At 42.8% G+C, this 19,537-nt stretch overlaps 1 long non-coding RNA gene across 2 annotated transcripts in view; it reads left to right on the top strand.

The window, feature by feature from the left end:
* Window positions 1–16,299, top strand: part of LOC116663146 — a 43,263-nt gene extending 26,964 nt beyond the window's left edge. The window contains exons 2-5 of one of the 2 annotated variants that reach the window (XR_004319245.1): window positions 9,454–9,504; window positions 12,141–12,287; window positions 13,329–13,459; window positions 15,285–16,299. This is a non-coding gene — a long non-coding RNA (uncharacterized LOC116663146). Of the gene's footprint in view, window positions 1–9,453; window positions 9,505–12,140; window positions 12,288–13,328; window positions 13,476–15,284 lie in introns of both variants that reach the window. The other variant, XR_004319246.1, reaches the window with a different exon arrangement.
* Window positions 16,300–19,537: the final 3,238 nt, after the last annotated feature.

Below are 19,537 nucleotides of genomic sequence, written 5' to 3'. Positions count from 1 at the left end.
AAATCAAACTCACTAACAACCCGTGACCTTCAAAGAAATTCCTGCTCCTCCTCCTATGAAAGATACCATCACTCACCAGTTGCTCAAGTCAGAAACCTGGGGATCACCCGCCACTTACCCATCTTCTTCACCCCTATGTCTTATCTTACTCCAAGGACTTGCAATTTTACTTGCCAGAGATTTCTTGGACTTAACTCCTCTCTTCTACATTCTCTTCTTTAGTTTGGACTCTCAGAGAATAAAAAGAGTAAATACATTTTTACTTTTAGATGAGCACTGTTCTATACATTTGTATCAATTTCCATTTCATTCTGCACAGCTATCTCATCTGTTGTTATTGTTATAACTCCATTTTCAGATGAGGTTAATGAGGCACAGAGAAGTTGAGTAATGTGTGCAAGCTACTAATCAACAGAGCAGGGATGTGAACGCAGGAATCTACACGAGTAACCACCAGGATGTGCTGCCTCCGTATGCCAGCCCGGCATCCTGCAGTTATCTTCTAGCTGTTCTCCTTCTAAAACCCTTCACAGAGCCACCCGAAGGACCCCTCAGTGATGCAAACTGCATTAAACTTGCTTAAGTCATTCAGTGGCTCCTCAGCTGCTGTAAGGCAAAGTCCAAACTTCTTGCATTGCCCTTCACAATTTTGTCCAGCTGATCTCTGGTCACTGCCCCATCCGTGGAGTGCAGTTGTACAGATAATCTAGGGGCTGGTCTTCCCCTCTGTAATGTCCTCCCCAGGCCCATGCCCAACCCCTTCTCATCCTGGTAAACACCAATCCAATCTTCAAGATTCAGATATCACCCCTTCCTTATTTCCTTTTCTGAAAAACAAAGTGTTCAGTCATTTGACTTCCCATATCACCTATATTCTATTAATAGCAATTGTCTCATTGCAATATCATTCTTTGTTATTAGCCATGTCTCTAACCTGGACTGTGAGATTCCTGAGGCAGGGACAATGTTACAGAGCAGTTTACATGTGAGCATCCTTGATGCACTGTAAGCTCCTGACACATAGGAGATGTTCATCAAATACTTAGTTATGCTTTAAGGGATAAGAAACTTGGACCTGAGAGTATGGAAAGTGATAGCTTACCGTAGAGTAGAATCTGTCATAGGAATTTTATGTGCATAATTCCTAGAAATTTCCAGTTACCCCTCTAATAATCAGTTCTCTTCTACCAAATTCACTCATTCAACAGACACTTCGTGAGTGTCTATTATGGGTCAGTACTATGATAAGATACAGGGGACACAAAGACGAACAAGGCGTGGTATCTATTTCTGATAAGAACAAGTCCTTTCAGGGGCTTAGTCTAAGTGTGGTGGACTCAACAAAGAACAGGCAGTGCCCATGCTGTGTGGCAGGAACCACGGACAGGGAGACACAGAGAACAGGCACCAAACCCAGTGAGGTAGGGGGAGCTTCTTGAATGGTGGTAAGATCTTCAAGTGAAGATGGGCAGGGCACTAAAATTCTAGAGAACAAAGAAAGCACTGACTTCTCTGATTTTGCCAAATAGGTAAGCAAGAGACAGAAGAAGAGAGGCTTTAGATGTCATGCTAAGGACCTTTGACTTTATCCTAAAAGTTGTGGGGTGTTGTGAAGGGTTTTAGGCCACGCAGGAACATAACTGATATGTGTGTTTAGAAAAATCACCTGGGAGTAGCAAGCAAGGGAACAAAAGTTGTTCAGTAGTCTAGGTAAGAGAGAATGAGATTCTGGCTGGACGTCTCTGCAGTGGAGAATGAGCAGTAGGCAGATGTGAAATCAGTTATTGACACAGAATCCACAAAAGCTGGTAGCTAAACATGGAAAGTGAGATAAATGGGAGGGAGGAGTCAAGGATGGCTCCCTGACTGGTGGGGGACAGAGCCATTCATGGTGGTACTGAGTGTGAGATGAGGGCCAGACAGGTTGGCAGGAAAGCAAGTTCACACTTGGGAATGTTTGAGATTGCTGCGCTAGTGTTACATCCAAGTGGAGATATCCCCCAAACTCTAACCATATTCAGGGAGGACGAAGAGTTTTGAGTTGGAGATAAAGTATGAAAAACCATCAGTATGTGAATGTTAAATTAAAGGAAGAGGGGGAACTAGAGAACAAACTAGTGGTTACCAGTGCAGAGAGGGAAGGAAGGAGGGGCAAGTTAGGGACAGGAGATTTAGGGATACAAACCACTAGGCATAAAATAAGTAAGTAACAAGGATACACTGTACAGCAACAGGGAAATATAGCTGCCATTTTTTAATAACTTTAAATGAAGTGTAATCTATGAAACTATTGAATCTCTGTGTTGCACACCTGAAACCAATATTATAAATCAACTATACATACGTACATACATAAAGAAGAGGGGGAAAGACTAAGGATGAACCCCTGAGGAAAATCCATGCAAGGTGGGAGAGGAAATGCTGATGAAGCGAGCAGACAAATACCCAGATACCTGTATTCAGAGAAGCCATGGAGTCACAGTGCTGGTGTTTGGAGGGGTGGGGTATGCTGACGCTACTGAAGAGTGGGATTGCTGTACCCGAGCAGTCTGCCCACCACTAAACTCATGGCTTCTTAGTAGCCAGATGCAAGCTTTAATTAAGGCTATAGCTTTAATGAATGAAGAATGTGATTTTTAAAAAAATCTCCACTATAAAGTCAGAGAGACTGAATGTAATCGAGGGATGGTATGAACACAGATAGGGAAGCAATCATTATCCCTCACAGCAAATTGATCTGGGATATTTTCCCTAACTTGCTAGTAATTATATCTTTGATTGCATCTAACCTCCAGCATGTATATTTTCAGATTTTCTTTTTTTTTTTTTTACATTGCTTCCATGTCTTGACTATTGTAAATAGTGCTGCTACGAACACTGGGGTTCATGTATTTTTTGAATTAGAATTTTCTCCAGATATATGCCCAGGAGTGGGATTGTTGGATCATATGGTAAGTCTATTTTTAGTTTTTTAAGGAATCTCCATACTGTTTTCCATAATGGCTGCACCAAATTACATTCCCACCAACAGTGTAGGAGGGTTCCTTTTTCTCTACACCCTCTCCAGCATTTATTATTTCTTTTTTCTTTTAATTGAAGTATAGTCAGTTTATAATGTTGTGTCAATTTCTGGTGTATAACATAATGTTTCAGTCATACATATACTTGCATATATTCATTTTCATCTTCTTTTTCATTATAGGTTATTTTCAGATTTTCAGTTTTTGAGGAACACTGCTGTACCCTGTGAAACTCATTAATAGTACACAAATCCAAGCATTTCAATTGTATTGAAGTTTCATTATGTTTTCTAAAAGAGAGAGAGAGCATGCAAGCCAGAGAATTGAAGCATTTTCTAAAGACTTATTTTGCAGCCTTCTACAGTAATTCTTTGGTCCTTCTGGCTGGGAATGCTTATCTATGTATTTATGTAATATGCAGTCCCATAGTATCCAAGCACCTGGAAAATCTAATTAGCCTGGTCTTGATTGACTGCATGCAGGATAATGCTGTCGTCCTAGTCTGTTCTTCATCCCCTACAGCATGCTTACTGATATGAAAATGAAGACACAGTAAGAGTTTCCATGAGCAGCTGCCAAACAGGCTTCTTATGGTATCCTGTCCGCACATAATAACTGCCCATAAATCAGGAAGTCTCTCCACCAATCAGGGGCTGGGAAGTAGACTGTACCCAAGGAGAAATCACAGCAGCAAGTTTTATAACTAAAACCCAGTTACAACATTAGTGGCAGAACATTTTTCAACCCTTGCGGGGGATGGCCCACCAGCAAACTACATCGCATAGTCAGGGGCTACAGGGAAAGCTTTAGGAAGAGGAAATTTAAGACATGTTTTGTTTTGTTTTCTTATCATTTAGCAAAATGCTGCTACCACCATTGGCCCTGGCCTTGAGTCTATAAAACCCATCCTATATAAATGGCCTAAACTACCCTTCGCAGGGAGAGAATTGACTGGGGACATTGATTAATGGACCTGAGCAGACAGATTTACCATGATGCTAATGAAACTTAAGCTTTCCAGCCCGTCACTAGCTTGGGCCACTTCCAAATTTCTGAATTCTTTATTTTGTGGTTATCAGTTTTCATTCTTTATCTCAAAGAGAGGCCCAAGAGTTACATAAGCTTCAGGCCCATAAAATCTGTATCTGACCCTGGACTTAGGCCAGAAGTTGTTCCCTGTAGGTGAGCCCACTCGCTGTTCTACAGGACTCACTCTCCCCCTTTCCTTTCCATGATCCAACCACCTGCTCCTACTCCTAGTTCTAGCCAGGTATGACTTTTCCTCTAAGACAATATTTCCCAGTCTCGTTAGAAGCCAAGTGGGGCTATGTGACTAGGATTTTGTCAGTGGGGCATGAACAAAACTAATACGAGCAATTTCAAGGATGTGCACTCCTCCATTTCCCTTTCCCCCTTTCCTGCTGGTTGGAAAAAGACATTAATGGGAGCAGCCACCTTGGATCCAGAGAGAAAAACTAAGTGTTGATGATGGCAGGTCATGGTAGACCAAAGAGTTCTGCACAGCTACTTGAGAGCTATAAGTTAATATTTACGGAAGCCTCTATACTTTTGAGGTCTTTTGTTACAGCAGCTTAGCCCATCCCCTTCACTGTCAGTGGGCCCACTGGGTCAGGATTTATTTCAGAGGCAACATGAAACAGAGAGAGTTGGCCAAAGAAGGCTGAGCCAAAGCCCTGGAAGGGTATTGAAGAGTCAAAAGCCAGAAAGACAGATATAAGATATAAACATGAGTGGCCAGGTACGGAATCACTGAAGAGAGAATTCAGAGTTAGGAAACTGGTGGACACAGGATGAGAGTGGGAGCATGACAGGCAGGTGTGGAGTGTCACCTCTTGGTGCCCACGACTTGACAGTGAGGCTGACGTGTGTTGAATTGGGTCAGGAGAGGAGTCTCTCAGGAAAGTCAAGTTCTCAGGCTTTGTACCACCTGACCCCCAGCCCCAGCCCCAGTTGATGGAACCCAGGATGAGTAACTGCCACCAAGCTGTCACAGGCTGTCCGGTGGTCCTGCATTGTTCTTCCCACTGGTACTTTCTCTTCTTAATGAGACTGACTGCCCTACTCACGCTCTTTCTCATATCGAGTTTTAATGAGAGACCTAGAGAGAGTCAGTAGTTGGCAACGGAGGTATAAGCCAAGAGACACTGAGAAAGAAGACAGTAAGAAAAAGACAAGACAAAGCCACCAGGCAAAAAACGTAGAGAGAAGAGTCCTGAGATAAGCAGCAGGTGGACGGAGGAGCTGCATCAGGAGCAAGGCTCACTTGCTTTCAGGTTCCCAGACCTTTGTGTGGAGGCTTGGAGCCAGTGCTGTACCCCACACTGTCAGCTCCCCATGCGATTCCCTTGCTTTGCAGCTCTGAAAAGGTATTTCCCCCAATTTACTTCCCCATTTAACCCTCCAGTAAACCCCTGTAACTGAGATAAACTGAGCTGATTTAAAGAGACAGAGCTGAGATAGCCAGAAAAACCTGCCTTGTCTCTCCTCTAAATTTTCTGTTTCTATCTCAATCTGGATTCAGTATCTTCATGTTGAAGCTATCAAATAAAGGAGAATAAGAGCAAAGCTGGAGTTATTTTGGGGGGGTCATGAAGGTATGATGTTGAAGATGGAAGAGTCAGGAAGGTGAGAGTGTGCACATAACTTGTCCAGACGAGCCTCACAGCAGAATGACAGGGTGTCATTGTTCATGTTCGCAGCAGATACACATTTGGAATAGTTTATGTGTATTTAGTCTCACTGCTGGAAAAGCTGTTAGAACATGACACGCTATCCTGGTTCCCTCCCAGGAATGCCAGCTCTGTTGCCGGGAGGGAGATGGTTTACACCATGTTCTGAAGACATCTCCTTTTAGGAGCTGTTTTTCTGAAGAGGAAAGATGGTAGGTGCAGTCACATCTGGCAGGCACCTGCGGAGCTCACAGCTATTTCACCTTAACTGGTTTGTCCTCACAACTCCTCCGAGAGAAAAATGAGAGAGCTGAGGAGGCAGTCTCTCAATTTTAGAGAATGAAATTCTCTAGCATTCTGCCTTATCTCTCCCTTTTCTTCTAAGCCTATTCTCATCTCCAGCTCCATTTGCCTCTTTGACATCCTTGTTTGTATGCGAGGCTACATGCTTTTGTGCCATGATCTCTGCATCTGAACATCCATTCTTCTGTTGCCCAAGACTCAGCTTACATCCCAGGTCCATCTGAGTTGGGGTGGTGGGTGAATGTGCTGGCGTGCACCACACATTGCCCAGAAGGACTTCTGCACAGACAGCATGTTCCCCGCCTGGTGAGAAGCATCTCGAGCAGGGGCCAGCAAACCATGGCCTTGTGGAGCAAATCTAACCTGCCATCTATTTTTGTAAGTCAAGTTTCACTGGGATACAGCTGTACGCTTACACCTCTGGCTGCTTCTGTGATTCAGCGGCAGAGCTGCAAAGCTTACATTATGCACTCCCTGGTAGTTTCACCAAGTTCACTGATTCCTGACCTAGAGGAAAGCGACCGTGCCTAATCTAGCATCTGACACAAGGGAAACACCCAGGAAACTCTTATTGAAGGAAGGATGGAAGGAGGCACAGGAAAATAGAATGAAGTGATCTCAAATCACATTTCACATAATTAGATATGAGGAAAAACGAGATTAAAATCAGAATGTACTCAGGACTGGCAATTTCAGGTAAGGAGGCTGGGAGGTTGGAGAGAATGGGATTAAAGGGGCTGTTCTGGTTAACTATTGCCAGGTTACAAACTAAGCCAAATGTAATGGCTTAAAACAACTCTTATTGTTATCTTACAATTTTGTGCTCAGGGCTTCGGTGGCTGATCCTTCTGTTCCATGACGCATCAGCAGAGATGCCTGGGTGGGATTCAGCGGGCAGCTGGGCTACTTTGAAAGGTCCAAGTCAGCTTTACTACCAGTCTGGTGCCTTGGTGGGAGCAGTTATAGGCTGGGCTCCACTGTGGTTGTCCACCACGTCTACACATGGCCTTTCCATCCTGGCGGGCTTCTCACATGGAAGCTCGGGGCTCCAACAGCAAGTGTTCCAGTGAGTAAGGCAAGAGCTGCAGCGTCTTTTTTGACCTAGCCACAGAAGTCGTATAATGACACTCCACCCTTCCATTAGCTGAAGTAGGCATGAGCCTGCCTAGATTAAAGGAGAAGGGGCATAGACCCCATCTTTCATTGGGAAGAGTGTCAGAGAACTTGTGGTCATGGTTTACAGTCAGCTGGGGCAGAAGGGGCGGGAACAGTTGGGGGCAGGGAACCAACTTTTCCTGAAGGCTTTTCATGGTTATTTCACCATAACCTTGTGAGAAAGGTATTATTATTTCCACTTTACAGCTTTAAAAAAAATCACACATTCACAGTTAAGTGACTTATAATTAACTTACACAAAGTGACTGAGCTAGTGAGTAAGAGAGTTGTGACTTCAACCCAGACCCATCTAATTTCAACTCTGGAGCTTTTCCCATTATACCATGATGTCTGTCCTAGAGAAGTGAAGAAGAGTCAACCATGGCGGACAGTGAGCTGATGGGGGGCTAAGGGATTCAAGCAGAAAGACCATGGTCTTACCTTCTTAGTCTTGGCAGGAGGGGCACGGGCATCCTTCTGAGAAGACAGAATGCCCTGGTGTAACACCACCTAGTTGGAGAGGTGCCATATGCCCTATCTCTTCTCTAATTCCTGGTCAGCTATGCTGGGCAGCCTCTACCCGAGATCACACACCTTTGACAGTCAAAGAGGGTGACATTGGTAAAACAGCTCAACCATTTCCTGTGACTCTCATGCCTCTGCCATCAGACTCAGCCTCTCACACAGGCACCTACAGGTCACCTCCTCTCTGATGTTCCCCTGCCACAGACTGAACATGTCAGGACACACAGCATCATTCTCTCAGCACAAGTTTCTGCTCCTCTCGCCCTCCTCAGTCCTCAGGCCAGTGAGGAACACCTCTAGTTCCTGACCCTGCAGGTAAGGCGCTCAGAGGTCACCGCTCCATCCAACAACAAGTAAAAAGCTGAACAGACTGAAAAACCAACAACAACTCTTCTTGGAACCATAACAGAGGAAGGACACAGGGCAGACCGCTGCCTCCAAGCTTGGAGAGATAGGCGAATAGAGGGAGCCAGGACTCACAGAACAGAAACTGCCACAGAAACCACCTCACTGCGGGCGGGGAAGACCCGAATTGTAATTGGCAAATTGTTGGGGACTCAGTAGGGACAACTCTGAGCATTAAAAACTCCAGAGGGACCCAGCTAGGGCTTTCACAATATTGGAAATCTACTTCTAGGAGCTCCACCAAGTCCCCGTAGTAAATATCGAAAAAGGTTCCTCTCAGGCTTCCACCAACATGAGGAGAAAAGGAACCATTTTGAAATAGCCCAGAGTACCCGTTCTTCCTCACAAGACCTGCCCTCGGTAGAAACTAGTTAACTGGAACCTAACCTGCTGGGGTCTTATCAGAGCCTAACTAACCCGGGAGAAGGGAAATGCCCAGCCCCATCCCACTTTCGCCATCCTGTCCCATCTAAGGGGGGAGAAAAAACTGAGAAACACTTGTGATGCTCACAGCCCAGGGCCGTAGGCTAAAGACAGACCTAATCATGGGACTCAGCATGTTCCCCTCCCCGACCCCCGACACCTTGTTACTGAAAACCTATTTACAACAGTTCCTTTTACCTGGTACATTATGGCCCACTATCAAAAAAAAAAAAAAAAAATTACAAGTCATACCAAAAAGACAAACACATACAATCTGAAGAGACAGGGCAAGAATCAGAACCAGACACGGCAGGGATGTTGGGATGACCAAACCAGCGAGTCCTCACCAACTGTTCCCTTGCTTCTCCCGACAATCAAGGACAGTACAGTACGGCATTGTGGCACACGGGCTCGGTACTGTGCTGCAGGGGTTTGAGTCCCTGTTGGCTTTTTCTTAGTTCTTTGATTTCAGGCAAGTTGTTTCATCTCCGTGAACTTTAGCTTTCTCAACTGTGATATGATAACAATAACAGTTGCCATTTTTAGGAGAATTTTTACTATATTGGAGTACCTAGAATAGCACTTGGTGCATACTAGGTGCTCAGTGAATGTTAGCTCCCATTATGTCCAATCAATCCCCAAGTTCGTTGGAGATCAATGTAGTTTTTTTTTGTTCATTTAGGGTCTTTTCTGTTACTACCACCACTATCTCAGCCCAGGTCCTAGTGACCTTATCCTTATGTAACTATAATAGCTTTCAAACAAAGGACACCAGCGCCCTCACTTCTACATTTTGTACTTAGCTGGTCAGAAATCTTCCCCATTTGTTGACCTTCCTATGTATTGGGCACTACATTAAGCATTAGAGACATCCTCTATAACCTTTGCAACAACTCCCTAAGCTAAGGTGACTTTTATCCCTTCTTTCACAGATGGAAACACTGGACTCAGAGAGAAGTAACAAGCTCAAGGTCATGCAGCTGGTAAATGGCAGAGTCAGGATAAGAAACCTGGTGATCTTTTATTACACCATACCTTACTCTTTTATGATACTGCACTTTCACATTCAATACGTTATCTCGCTACTTAGAAACTTGAGTAAATAAACAGATAAATCAATGACTTGAAAGGAAGACACTAGAAACCTTCAAAAGCTTTTCTATTAAATATAGGATTTGTTTTAACCTAACATTTAAACACACAAAAATATAGCCCCAGATTAAATTACTAGTCTACTTTTTGGTACTTCTTAGCCCTGACCCTCTATTCTCATCAGGCTAACCTACTCACCACCCCACCAAAGACCACAGCCAAATCCCATCACAAATCTTGTGACGTTCACCCAGCTGGAATGCCACAACTGGCCCTGGCCAATGGGATTCAGCTGGCACTGGCCAATGATTTAATCAATCATGCTTATGTAATCAGGGCTCTCTAAAAACACAAAAGGATGAGGTTCGGAGAGCTTCCAGGTTGGTGAATGGGAGGGTGGGTGCACCTCACATCCCCAGGGACATAAACTTTTGTGCTCCAGATCCTGTGGACCTCACTCTGTGTCACCTTCACCTCTTTATCTGGCTGTTCCTCTGTATCCTTTGTAATAGACTTGTAAGTGTTAAGATTAAAAAAAAGAAGACCAAAAAACAAGATCTACATTTACCCTGCTCTGGTTTTTTGATTTCTATAAATATCAATGTGAATAACGTCCATTTATAAAGCATTTTGCACAAAATCACATTCATAACAATAAGGTTTGATTTGCTAATACAGTGTAATCATATCTTATATTTAACTGAAATTAAAAGGCAATTTTAACGTTGCACTGCATTATAAACTCTGAAAAATTACCATATTCATTTAAAATTTGTTAGTTCTACTGAATTACCAAAATCTAGATCAAATGTGTTTCTTTATTCTAATTATTGGTGACATTAGTATAATAAAATAATATCTGAAGTTTTTTTCCTAGCAGATGTCAAAAACAAATGTCTGATTTTATTAGAGTTAACCATCAGAATGTTGGCAGAATCCTATAAATATCAGAAATAGAATATTTTAACTACAACTTGATCTTAAGTCAAGTTTTCTTTACATCACAGTCTCTTTGACTCAACCTGGGATGTTCAAACTCCTGTGAAGCCTTTGCTCACACCGAGGAGTCATGTTTTTGGTGGTTACTTGGCTCCAGCACCTCACTCACATTTTACATGCCCTGCAGCAATCACAGTGGTATGTTACTGCAAATCCCTGTTATTGTCATGATGGCAAATTTGTCTCAGTTTATTAAATAACAGACTAAAATCTGACTCTAGGGGGAAAAAAAAGGGTTTCCATTAAAAAATTACCACTCTGCAGGACTTTGACATGAGGACAGTGGCAGACACAGCACTATTACTGACAGTGTAAGATTAGGACATACTCATCTAATCGTGACCACGCAGTAAAAAAGTCAGTAGAAGTCAAATGCACTACTGTGAGGGGACTGTTTAGTGATTCCACATAGTCAAATATCATACCATGTGGAGTAATATACTTAAATCCTTTTTTGATTATCATGATGGAGAAAAATTACATTAAAATATTCTTATTGAGCATGGAGGGTCCAAGAATCTATCTGCCCTTGAACTCATTACTGTACACTCTGAGCACCTGTTGCCAAAAAGAGAGAGTGCCAATATGGGAGTCACGGTTCTTTCTACTTTTTTGTTGTTGTTTATTGAGGTCAGTGGCTTTTACGCATTTTTTTTTTTTTTACAATTGTGAAATACACTTAACATAAAATTTACCACTGTAACCATTTTTAAGTGTATAGTTCAATAGTGTTAAGTACATTCACTGTGTTGTGCAACCAATTTCTAGAATTCTTTTCCTCTCGTAAAACCGAGGCTATATCCACTAAATGATAACTCCCCACTTTCCCTCCCCTCAGCCACTGGGAGCCACCCTTCTACTTTCTGTCTCCATGAATATGACTAGTCTATGGACTTCATACAAATGGAATAATACAGTTTTTGTCTTTTTGTGTCTGGCCCTTCTGCTTTGAACATAAAATAACACACACACACACACACACCAGATCAACCTTAAACAACCACCAGCCTTGGAAACAGCACTTGAAGGCTGCATGTCAAGGTCTTTCCTGTTGTGAACTATACTTGGGTGCTACTGACTTTGCCATCCTGGTTCCATTCACGCTCACCTGTCAACAGGTTGAAATGCTGACTCCATTCCTTTTGGTTTCCCAGGCTGAAAGCGATTAGATTAGACGTGAAAGAAATAACTGTTCTCATCCATGAAATGATGAGCAGTGGTTCTCACCCTTTTGGGGGGTTTTGGTTAAAAACCTTTGAGGATCTGATGAAAGCTCTGTACCCTTTCCCAGGAAAATGTACAGGTACGCAGACTTTTGCACATAGTTTCAGGGGTTTATAAACCCTGATTTAATTTGTGTTCCCTCAGAAATAGACCCTGAGATAAGGACTTGGGTGTAAGTAGTTTATTTGGGAGGCAATTCCAAGAAGTATGATAAGGAAATAAAACAGAGAAGGGAAGAAACCCAACAAAGAATGTGTTAACTAGTGGGTACCACTGTGAATAACAGAGCTCTGTTTTGCTGGAGGTCTTCTGAGACAATGTGCAGAACATACCTTAGAACTGTGGCACTAACTCTCCAGCTATTCCAGCCTGCTATACCTCGGGGCAAGTTTGTTCCTGTAGCCAAGAAAGCCCGCAGGTACAAGGAACAGGTGTTTGAGAAGGCTTCCAGGTGAGTGGGAAGTTGAAGGTTAAATTCCGGGTGGGCCAAGGGGATGTGGGTGGGGGATTAACACTGCTTTGGACCCTGGGAAGCTCATCTATGCTCGTGGGTTAAGAGTCTGGAAGAGGTTAACTAACATCTCTTCCAATGCAATAGCCTATTGTTCTGTTAAGCAATGGACATCTTGCTTGTCCTCTCAGGTATAATTTTTGGGGCAGATATTCAAGTGAGCCCTTTCCCAAGCAGCCTGTCATAGATGGCTTGTCTATTACATACAGATTAGCACAGCCCCATCCATGCATGTGACCCAGCTGTCATTATTTACACCAGACGTTCATTCTGAGCTGCAAAGCCTGACTCAGCGGGTCCATGTGTTTAATTCCATGGTTTATGAGAATGATGCACGCAGTTGGGGTCTGCAACTGTTAAATTGCCTTACGGCCCCCTCAGATTGGATTCTGTTATTGATTCCCTCTGCCTTATAATTAAAGCCCACAGTGGAGGGGGTCAATTTTATAAAGCAACAAACCAGCAACACATATGGACCTTAATGATGAAATGCAATTTTTTAAAACTCCCAAGCACAAGCATCAGGACTTTTTGGTGGTGGATTTCCTGATTGTCATGTTGGAGGAGGTGAGAACAGAGCAGAAACAATTAGAGGGGAGCTAGATCTTGGGTTCTATTTAGGGTTGACCTTTGACCCCCAAAAGATGTTGAAGTCCTAACCTCCAGTAACTCTGAATGTGACCTTATTTGGAAGTAGAGTTGTAAGCAGATAGGGTCAGGCGTCCCTGGAGAAAGAAAACCAGGCACGGCTTTCTTGACATAAGAGAAGCCATTTTGGGCCTAAGCCATGCTGTGATCTAAGCCTGCCATAATACTTGCCCTTGAGCAGGTCTCAGTAATTAATGATCTTAAGGGAACAAAGGAATGGAAGAACAGAGGAAAAGCAGTTAAGGAACAATAGTTCAGCAATAAAACAGGGTCCTAGCTTTTTCTCAAGGGATGTACATAACACTCTGATGTGTATCTTTGAGTTTTCTACAGGAACTAAGGTCCCCAACCAGGTGGAGCATGGAAACTACAGGCTAAGACCCCAGACTGGTCAGAACCTAAGGAATGATGACGTTGACCTTTTCTGACCCTCACGACTTCAATCAACTAAAGCTTGGACTCTGGTAACCTCTGCCCCAGGTCTATTTTGAATTCTCCTCTGCTCAAGCCCCTTCATGAATATGTATACCCCACCCCAAACCCTTTATGAATATGTTTGTTCCCTTAGTTTAAAACTTCCCCAATTTTGCTGTTCGAGGAGACACTGCTTTGGGAAGGATCCCCAGTGCTCTCCTTACTTGCTGCAGGTAACACGTCCTTCCCTCTCCCGATCTTTGGCTTGCTTGTGTCTTTTGGCTCAACACTCACCAAGAGGCAAACACAGTTTCAGGGTAATGGAGTCCTTGCAGATGGTCAAGTTAAGGTGAGGTCATTAGGGTGGCCCTTATCCAATGTGGCCAGTGTCCTCATAAAGAGGGGAAATGTAGACACAGAGACAGGCACTCACAGAAGAAGGACAAGGTGAAGGCACAGGGAGAATGCCACCCACAAGCCAAAGAATGTCTGAGAATAGATTCTCCCTCACAGCCCTCAGAAGGAACCAACCCTGTGGACACCTTGATCTCGGGTTTCTAGACTCCAGAACCAAGACAACACACATCTGTGGTTTAAGCCACCTGGTCTGTGGTACTTTGTTACGGCAGCCCTAGCAAACTAACACACGCTCTAAGCAAGGAAAACTGAAGTCCAAGCTTGGGGAGACAGATGGGGCAGTGAGGAGGGATGAAGAAGACAGAGAATGTAATACAATTAAAGAACAGAGAAGGAAGTGGTGTTGTAATCTAAACCATCACACAGTGTGTCTCTGAGTCTCCAGGGATTAAGGACAAGATCCAAGAAAGTTAAGCTCAGGTAAAGGCAATTGAGGATATACTACCCCAATGGGCCTTGTTCTCTTTTCCTGGGAATACCCTCTACTTTCCTCCACCACTTGGAGGAGCTGCCCTTGAAGAAGTCTATGTTCTCTCTCCTCCTTGCTCCAACTGTGTTGAAAGGCCTCCTCTCTACTCACAACACATGGACCTTACCCCTTTTGCATTGTAATTGTCACCCTGATGGCCTCCCTACTAGGCTGAGACCTCTCTGAGTCCAAGGACTTTCCCATTTTTAAAAAAATTCGTTTCCATTATTGCATCCCTAGCATCAGATACTAACACCTGGGACATTAAAGGGAGGCTCAATAAATGTTTGTGGAGGAAATGAATAGATGGATGGGTGGATTAATGGGTGGATGGATGCATGAAGACATAAAAGGAATGGTCTTAATATTAAGACAAAACTTAGCTTGCATCTTGGGGCAAGAAGAAAATGAAAATTAATTCAAAAAGATACATGCACCCCAATGTTCATAACAGCACTATTTACAATAGCCAACACATGGAAACAACCTAAATGTCCATCAGTAGATGACTGGATAAGCAACTTAAGTGTCCATCAACAGATGAATGGATAAAGAAAATATGTATGCATATATATATGTGTATACACACACACACACACACACACACAATGGAATACTACTCAGCCATAAAAAGGGATGAAATAATGCCATTTGCAGCAACATGGATGGACTTAGAGATTATCATGCAAGTAAAGTCGGACAGAGAAAGAGAAATATCATATGATATCACTTATACGTAGAATCTTAAAAAAAGATACAAATGAACTTATTACAAAACAGAAACAGACTCAGAAATAGAAAACAAACATGGTTACCACAGGGGAAAGGGGGTGGGGGGGATAAATTAGGAATTTGGGAAAAAACTCCTGACATTAGAGATGCCCAAACAGAAATGTATTTTTTTTTCATGTAAACAAAAGCCAAAAGTTGTGGGTCAACAATCATTAACTTAGGCTTCTTTGCCTGCTATTATATTCTTCCATCCATAGAACATGACTACTCCCTCATGGTCCAAGAGCTACTACTAGAGCCCCAGCCATCACCTTTGCATTCCAAGCAGCAGGAAGAAGGAATGGATAAAAAAATGAAAGTCTCTTCCTTTTATGGATACTTTATAGAAGTTGCACATGATGTTTCTAATTTCATCTGTATCTATCAGAGTTCAAGTGATTCTAAGTGTTATGGGAAAAAGAATTTATTATGGAAAAATAGACTCTACAGTTTGGGAGAAGATGCAGAAAGTTGGAGGGTCAGAGGAGGCATCACCAACTGGTCATTTTGAGAAGCCAAGCACATTGAGCTGCTGAAGGGGCTGGGAAGGGGGAACTCATGATGAGATCTATGGGAAGCTGCTACCACGTTGGGGGTCCTCAGCCAAACATCTGGGGTGGGTCAGCAGGGCCCAGAGTTGGGAAGAAGAGGTGGACATGTAACAGAAGAGAGTAAGTTCCAGCTGGAAACTATTGGACACCTCTGTATCCATCTGTCACCATACTGAACAACAAAGTGACCATTAGTGAATAATGGCCGTTGACTCACTTCTGCCTCTTAAATTTCATGAGTTCCTCTTTTAGCCAACTATACCTTGGAACCATACACGAAATGTAATTCTGAGAAACAGAGCTCCAAGTTTAACCAAGATGACACAGCACAAACCACCAAAATCCACCCTTTGTCACCCCGGCATGCATATACAGGTTTTTTTTTTAATCTACATTGAATTTTCAAAGAAAGATAATAGTGAAATCATGTGTCCAATTAACGTAATGTAGGTATTCCTCATATAGCAGAAAAATGCAAACCCTTTTCCCAAAAAAGGCTACTCAGAAGATCGTATGTAAACTTTGTCCCTTATTGAATGATGTTCATTCGCTTCTAGCTGAGTTATACTGTGATAGCCTTTCACTTAAACACTGAAATATAAAGCTAACTGCTATTAATATGTTCCATGTTAGATGGTAGGTAAACTGGGAAAAGAAAAATAAAGATGTATTGGTTAATATATATTACAAGTATGTCCATATCAAAGCAAGGGGGAAACAGTCCTAAATACTACAGCCCTCATTTCTACAGTTGGTCATGGGGTCACAGCTGGTGTTTATTACTTCTCCCTTTGACTGCTATATTTCATATTTTCTTTACCCTCAGCAAGCAGTGCAGCTGATCAGAATCTTGCATGATGGGGTAAACCAAACCTTCATTCCAGAAGGGTCTGAGCCATTACTAATCCTGTTTGTATTGGATGTTGTAGTTTGCCATTATATGTTATTAAACACAAGACGGCTAAGAGGCAGCCTAAGAGGGTCTCTAGTGTTCCAGACATACTCTTCCCTGCCCCCATTTCTCCCTGATGGTCAGGATCAACCACTCCAGCCAGTAAGGACTGAGAATTTGTTGGAAGGGTCAGTTTGTTCTTTGGCACGAGTTGCCACGGTCAAGTCTAGAGCTCAGTTTGCAGGTTCAAATCTATATCTCAAAAGGAGAATAGTTACTGCAGAGGATGGTGCAGATTTACTCCCAAGTCCTAAAAAGATGCTGTAATTCACATACCGAGGCAGTTCCAAAGCATCTTTATCTGCCACAAACTTCAGGCACCAATGAGTTTGCTGGACCATATGGTCCAAATGGCAGAGTAGGTTATATGGTGGCCTGGACATCCAGAAAAACTGACAGCCCTTCGGTTATCTGGAATGGAGGTTAGAGTAGCACTTCCATATAAGGCATATGTATCCTACAGAATTTAAAGAGACCCACTGGCCTATTTACGCCTATTTCTCAGTGGTAGGAGGGCCCATATGTAGCAACTTGCCCTTCACCTTGGAAAGAGTATCTTGACACTCAGATGACTGAATCCCTGGGAATTACACCTGGGTGGCAGACACCTGAATTTCTGTCAGATTTATTTCCCACTCTGTGGCACAAATATGTCATACCACACTGTCTGGGGGTAACTGCTACTTCCTACTCCCCGGGTCTAAACAGCATGGTATCATCAATGCAGTGGACCAGTGTCCTTCCCTGTGGAATACAGAGGCCATCAACAGAGTTGGAAGGAGGACTGGAAAGCTGATAGAGCCCTGGGGTGGGACGATGGAAGTGCACTGCCGAGCCTGCCAGCTGAAAGCAAACAGCTTCTGATGGTCTTTACTAACGTGTGTGGAAAAGAATTCACTAGAGTTGTTATCCTTGAGCCCAATGAAGGGATGTGTTGTCAAACCTGCTGAACTTGAAAGACTCCAAATATTTTTCAAGTTGTGTGCCTTGTCAGTATTTCCAAGGGCAACGTGGAATGTCAGCTGACCTTTCACTCCTTGTTCTCAGCACAGCTTCACAATTCCTTCTTTGCATTAAGATGAAAATCAGGAATATTTTAGTCTTTTGGCTTCCAAAAACAAGTTAGGCAACAGGTACCTAGTGACGGAAAATGGTGTTACTCTATGGATTTCATTATGTACCAGAATGTGGAAGAGCAAAGGCATGCCAAGTTTATAAGAAAATTTAGACATTTACTTTGGGTGATTTTCTGAAAAACAAACAAATAAAACCTTGTATATAGAATCACACTTTCTCATTGACTTCCACTGCATTTTGGTACTCTATGGAAAGACACAAAGATGAAGGCAAGATTAAATCACTTGGAATGAGTTTCCTGGGATGGTAGCTAAAAGGTGATTTTTGATGAAGGGATTTTAAATGAGTGGCATTAAAATCTTGCTGGGGTGAATATCACTCTCTAATATGAGGGAAGGAGACTAATAGAGCAGCTAGCCTGGAAGGGACCTCAGAGGCCAGGCTGTACAATTCTCTCACTTGACAGATGAGAAAAATGAGACTCACTGTGTTGAAGTGACTAGACCACGATCACACAACAAGAAATTTAGGGGTTCACTGAAGCTTAATCTCCTGGTCCTTCCCCTTGTAAGCTATACACAACCATGGGCAAGTTACTTAACTTCTCAGTGCCTCAGTTTCCCCGTCTGTAAAATGAAGATAATTACAGTACCTACCTCACAGGATCACTGTGAAGACCCAATGAGATACTTAATGTGAAGCACAGAGCAGGATGGCAGATAGCAAACAATAAATGTCTGCTTATTATTATTATTAGTTGTCTTAGGACAAGCTTCTGACTCTTATGCCAGTGTGAATTTTTAACAGTCTATGCCACCTTTGAAATGGCATTTTGAAACCTGAGTACTTTTTAGAAGAGGATGGTACTAACTTGTCTCAAAAGGGGATTAGACCTCTACCAGTGACCTTTTCAAACTGTCTTCTCATCAGCTCCAACCAACAACCACCTTCAGAGAGTAATGGCAGCTGCTTTACTTTCACCCCCCAGATCTTGGACGATGTTACTTGTGGCCAATTCAGAACCACCGCAGGGGAGGGGACTCTGGGAAACATCCCCCAGTTGACAATAGGGCAGCACATTGGCTCCTTCCCACAATAACCATCCATGTTAGTCCTTCCTTCTCTTGAAAATAAGTGACATGGGGTCCCATTTTATTGTATCCTGTACACACTGCAGGCATCACATGACATACTAGGTCTTGAACCCTTTTTTTTTTTAATAGTGTGGATGGTTTGCTTTGTTTAGAGGCTCAAAAAATCTAGGACAGGCAGCATCTTGAGAACTCAGTGTAGCCACTTGAGATCTCTTTGAGGTGTCAGCTGGCATCACAGAACAACTTGTATTGTTAACAGGCACCTGGAATATGCCGTGCTGAGTTCTAATGTATAATGATGCATTCCATCTCTTAATCCTGTGTTTTGAGAGAAAATATGCATGAAGGATTAGAAAACAGCTCTTTCAAGAATTTCTCTAATATGTTGATTTCAACAAATTTATCTTAATCAAATAAAGTGATGAATTCATTCTCTTCTGGTGGTTCTTAAGAAGGGATACCATAAAAGAATTAAGTTGGACTCAGACACAGGGATTTATATTCAAGAAGTTCTTAGTGTGATAAGAGCTTAGGTAGTCGAGATGCATTCAAGCCTTCCTTAAACACTTCTTTTTTTTTTTTTTTTTTTTCTTTTGCTACACAAGGTGGTAGGAAGAGCGTGATCTTTGAAATCTAAAGGGACTTGATAGAAATCCTCCCCCTGACACCAACCAGCTTTGGGGCTTTGTACTTCTTAGCACAGCAGAATCTCTACACTTTCCCCATCTCTCCCTGGACAGAGTCCTTCCTCTCAGCCTTTCCGAGTGTATGTTTATTTTCAGCTTTCTATGATTAAT

Source organism: Camelus ferus, chromosome 4 (genome assembly GCF_009834535.1).
Source record: "Camelus ferus isolate YT-003-E chromosome 4, BCGSAC_Cfer_1.0, whole genome shotgun sequence".
In the NCBI taxonomy this organism is placed as follows: domain Eukaryota; kingdom Metazoa; phylum Chordata; class Mammalia; order Artiodactyla; family Camelidae; genus Camelus; species Camelus ferus.
The sequence above is the reverse complement of the archived record's forward strand: the minus strand, read 5'-3'. Positions and strand labels throughout refer to the sequence as shown.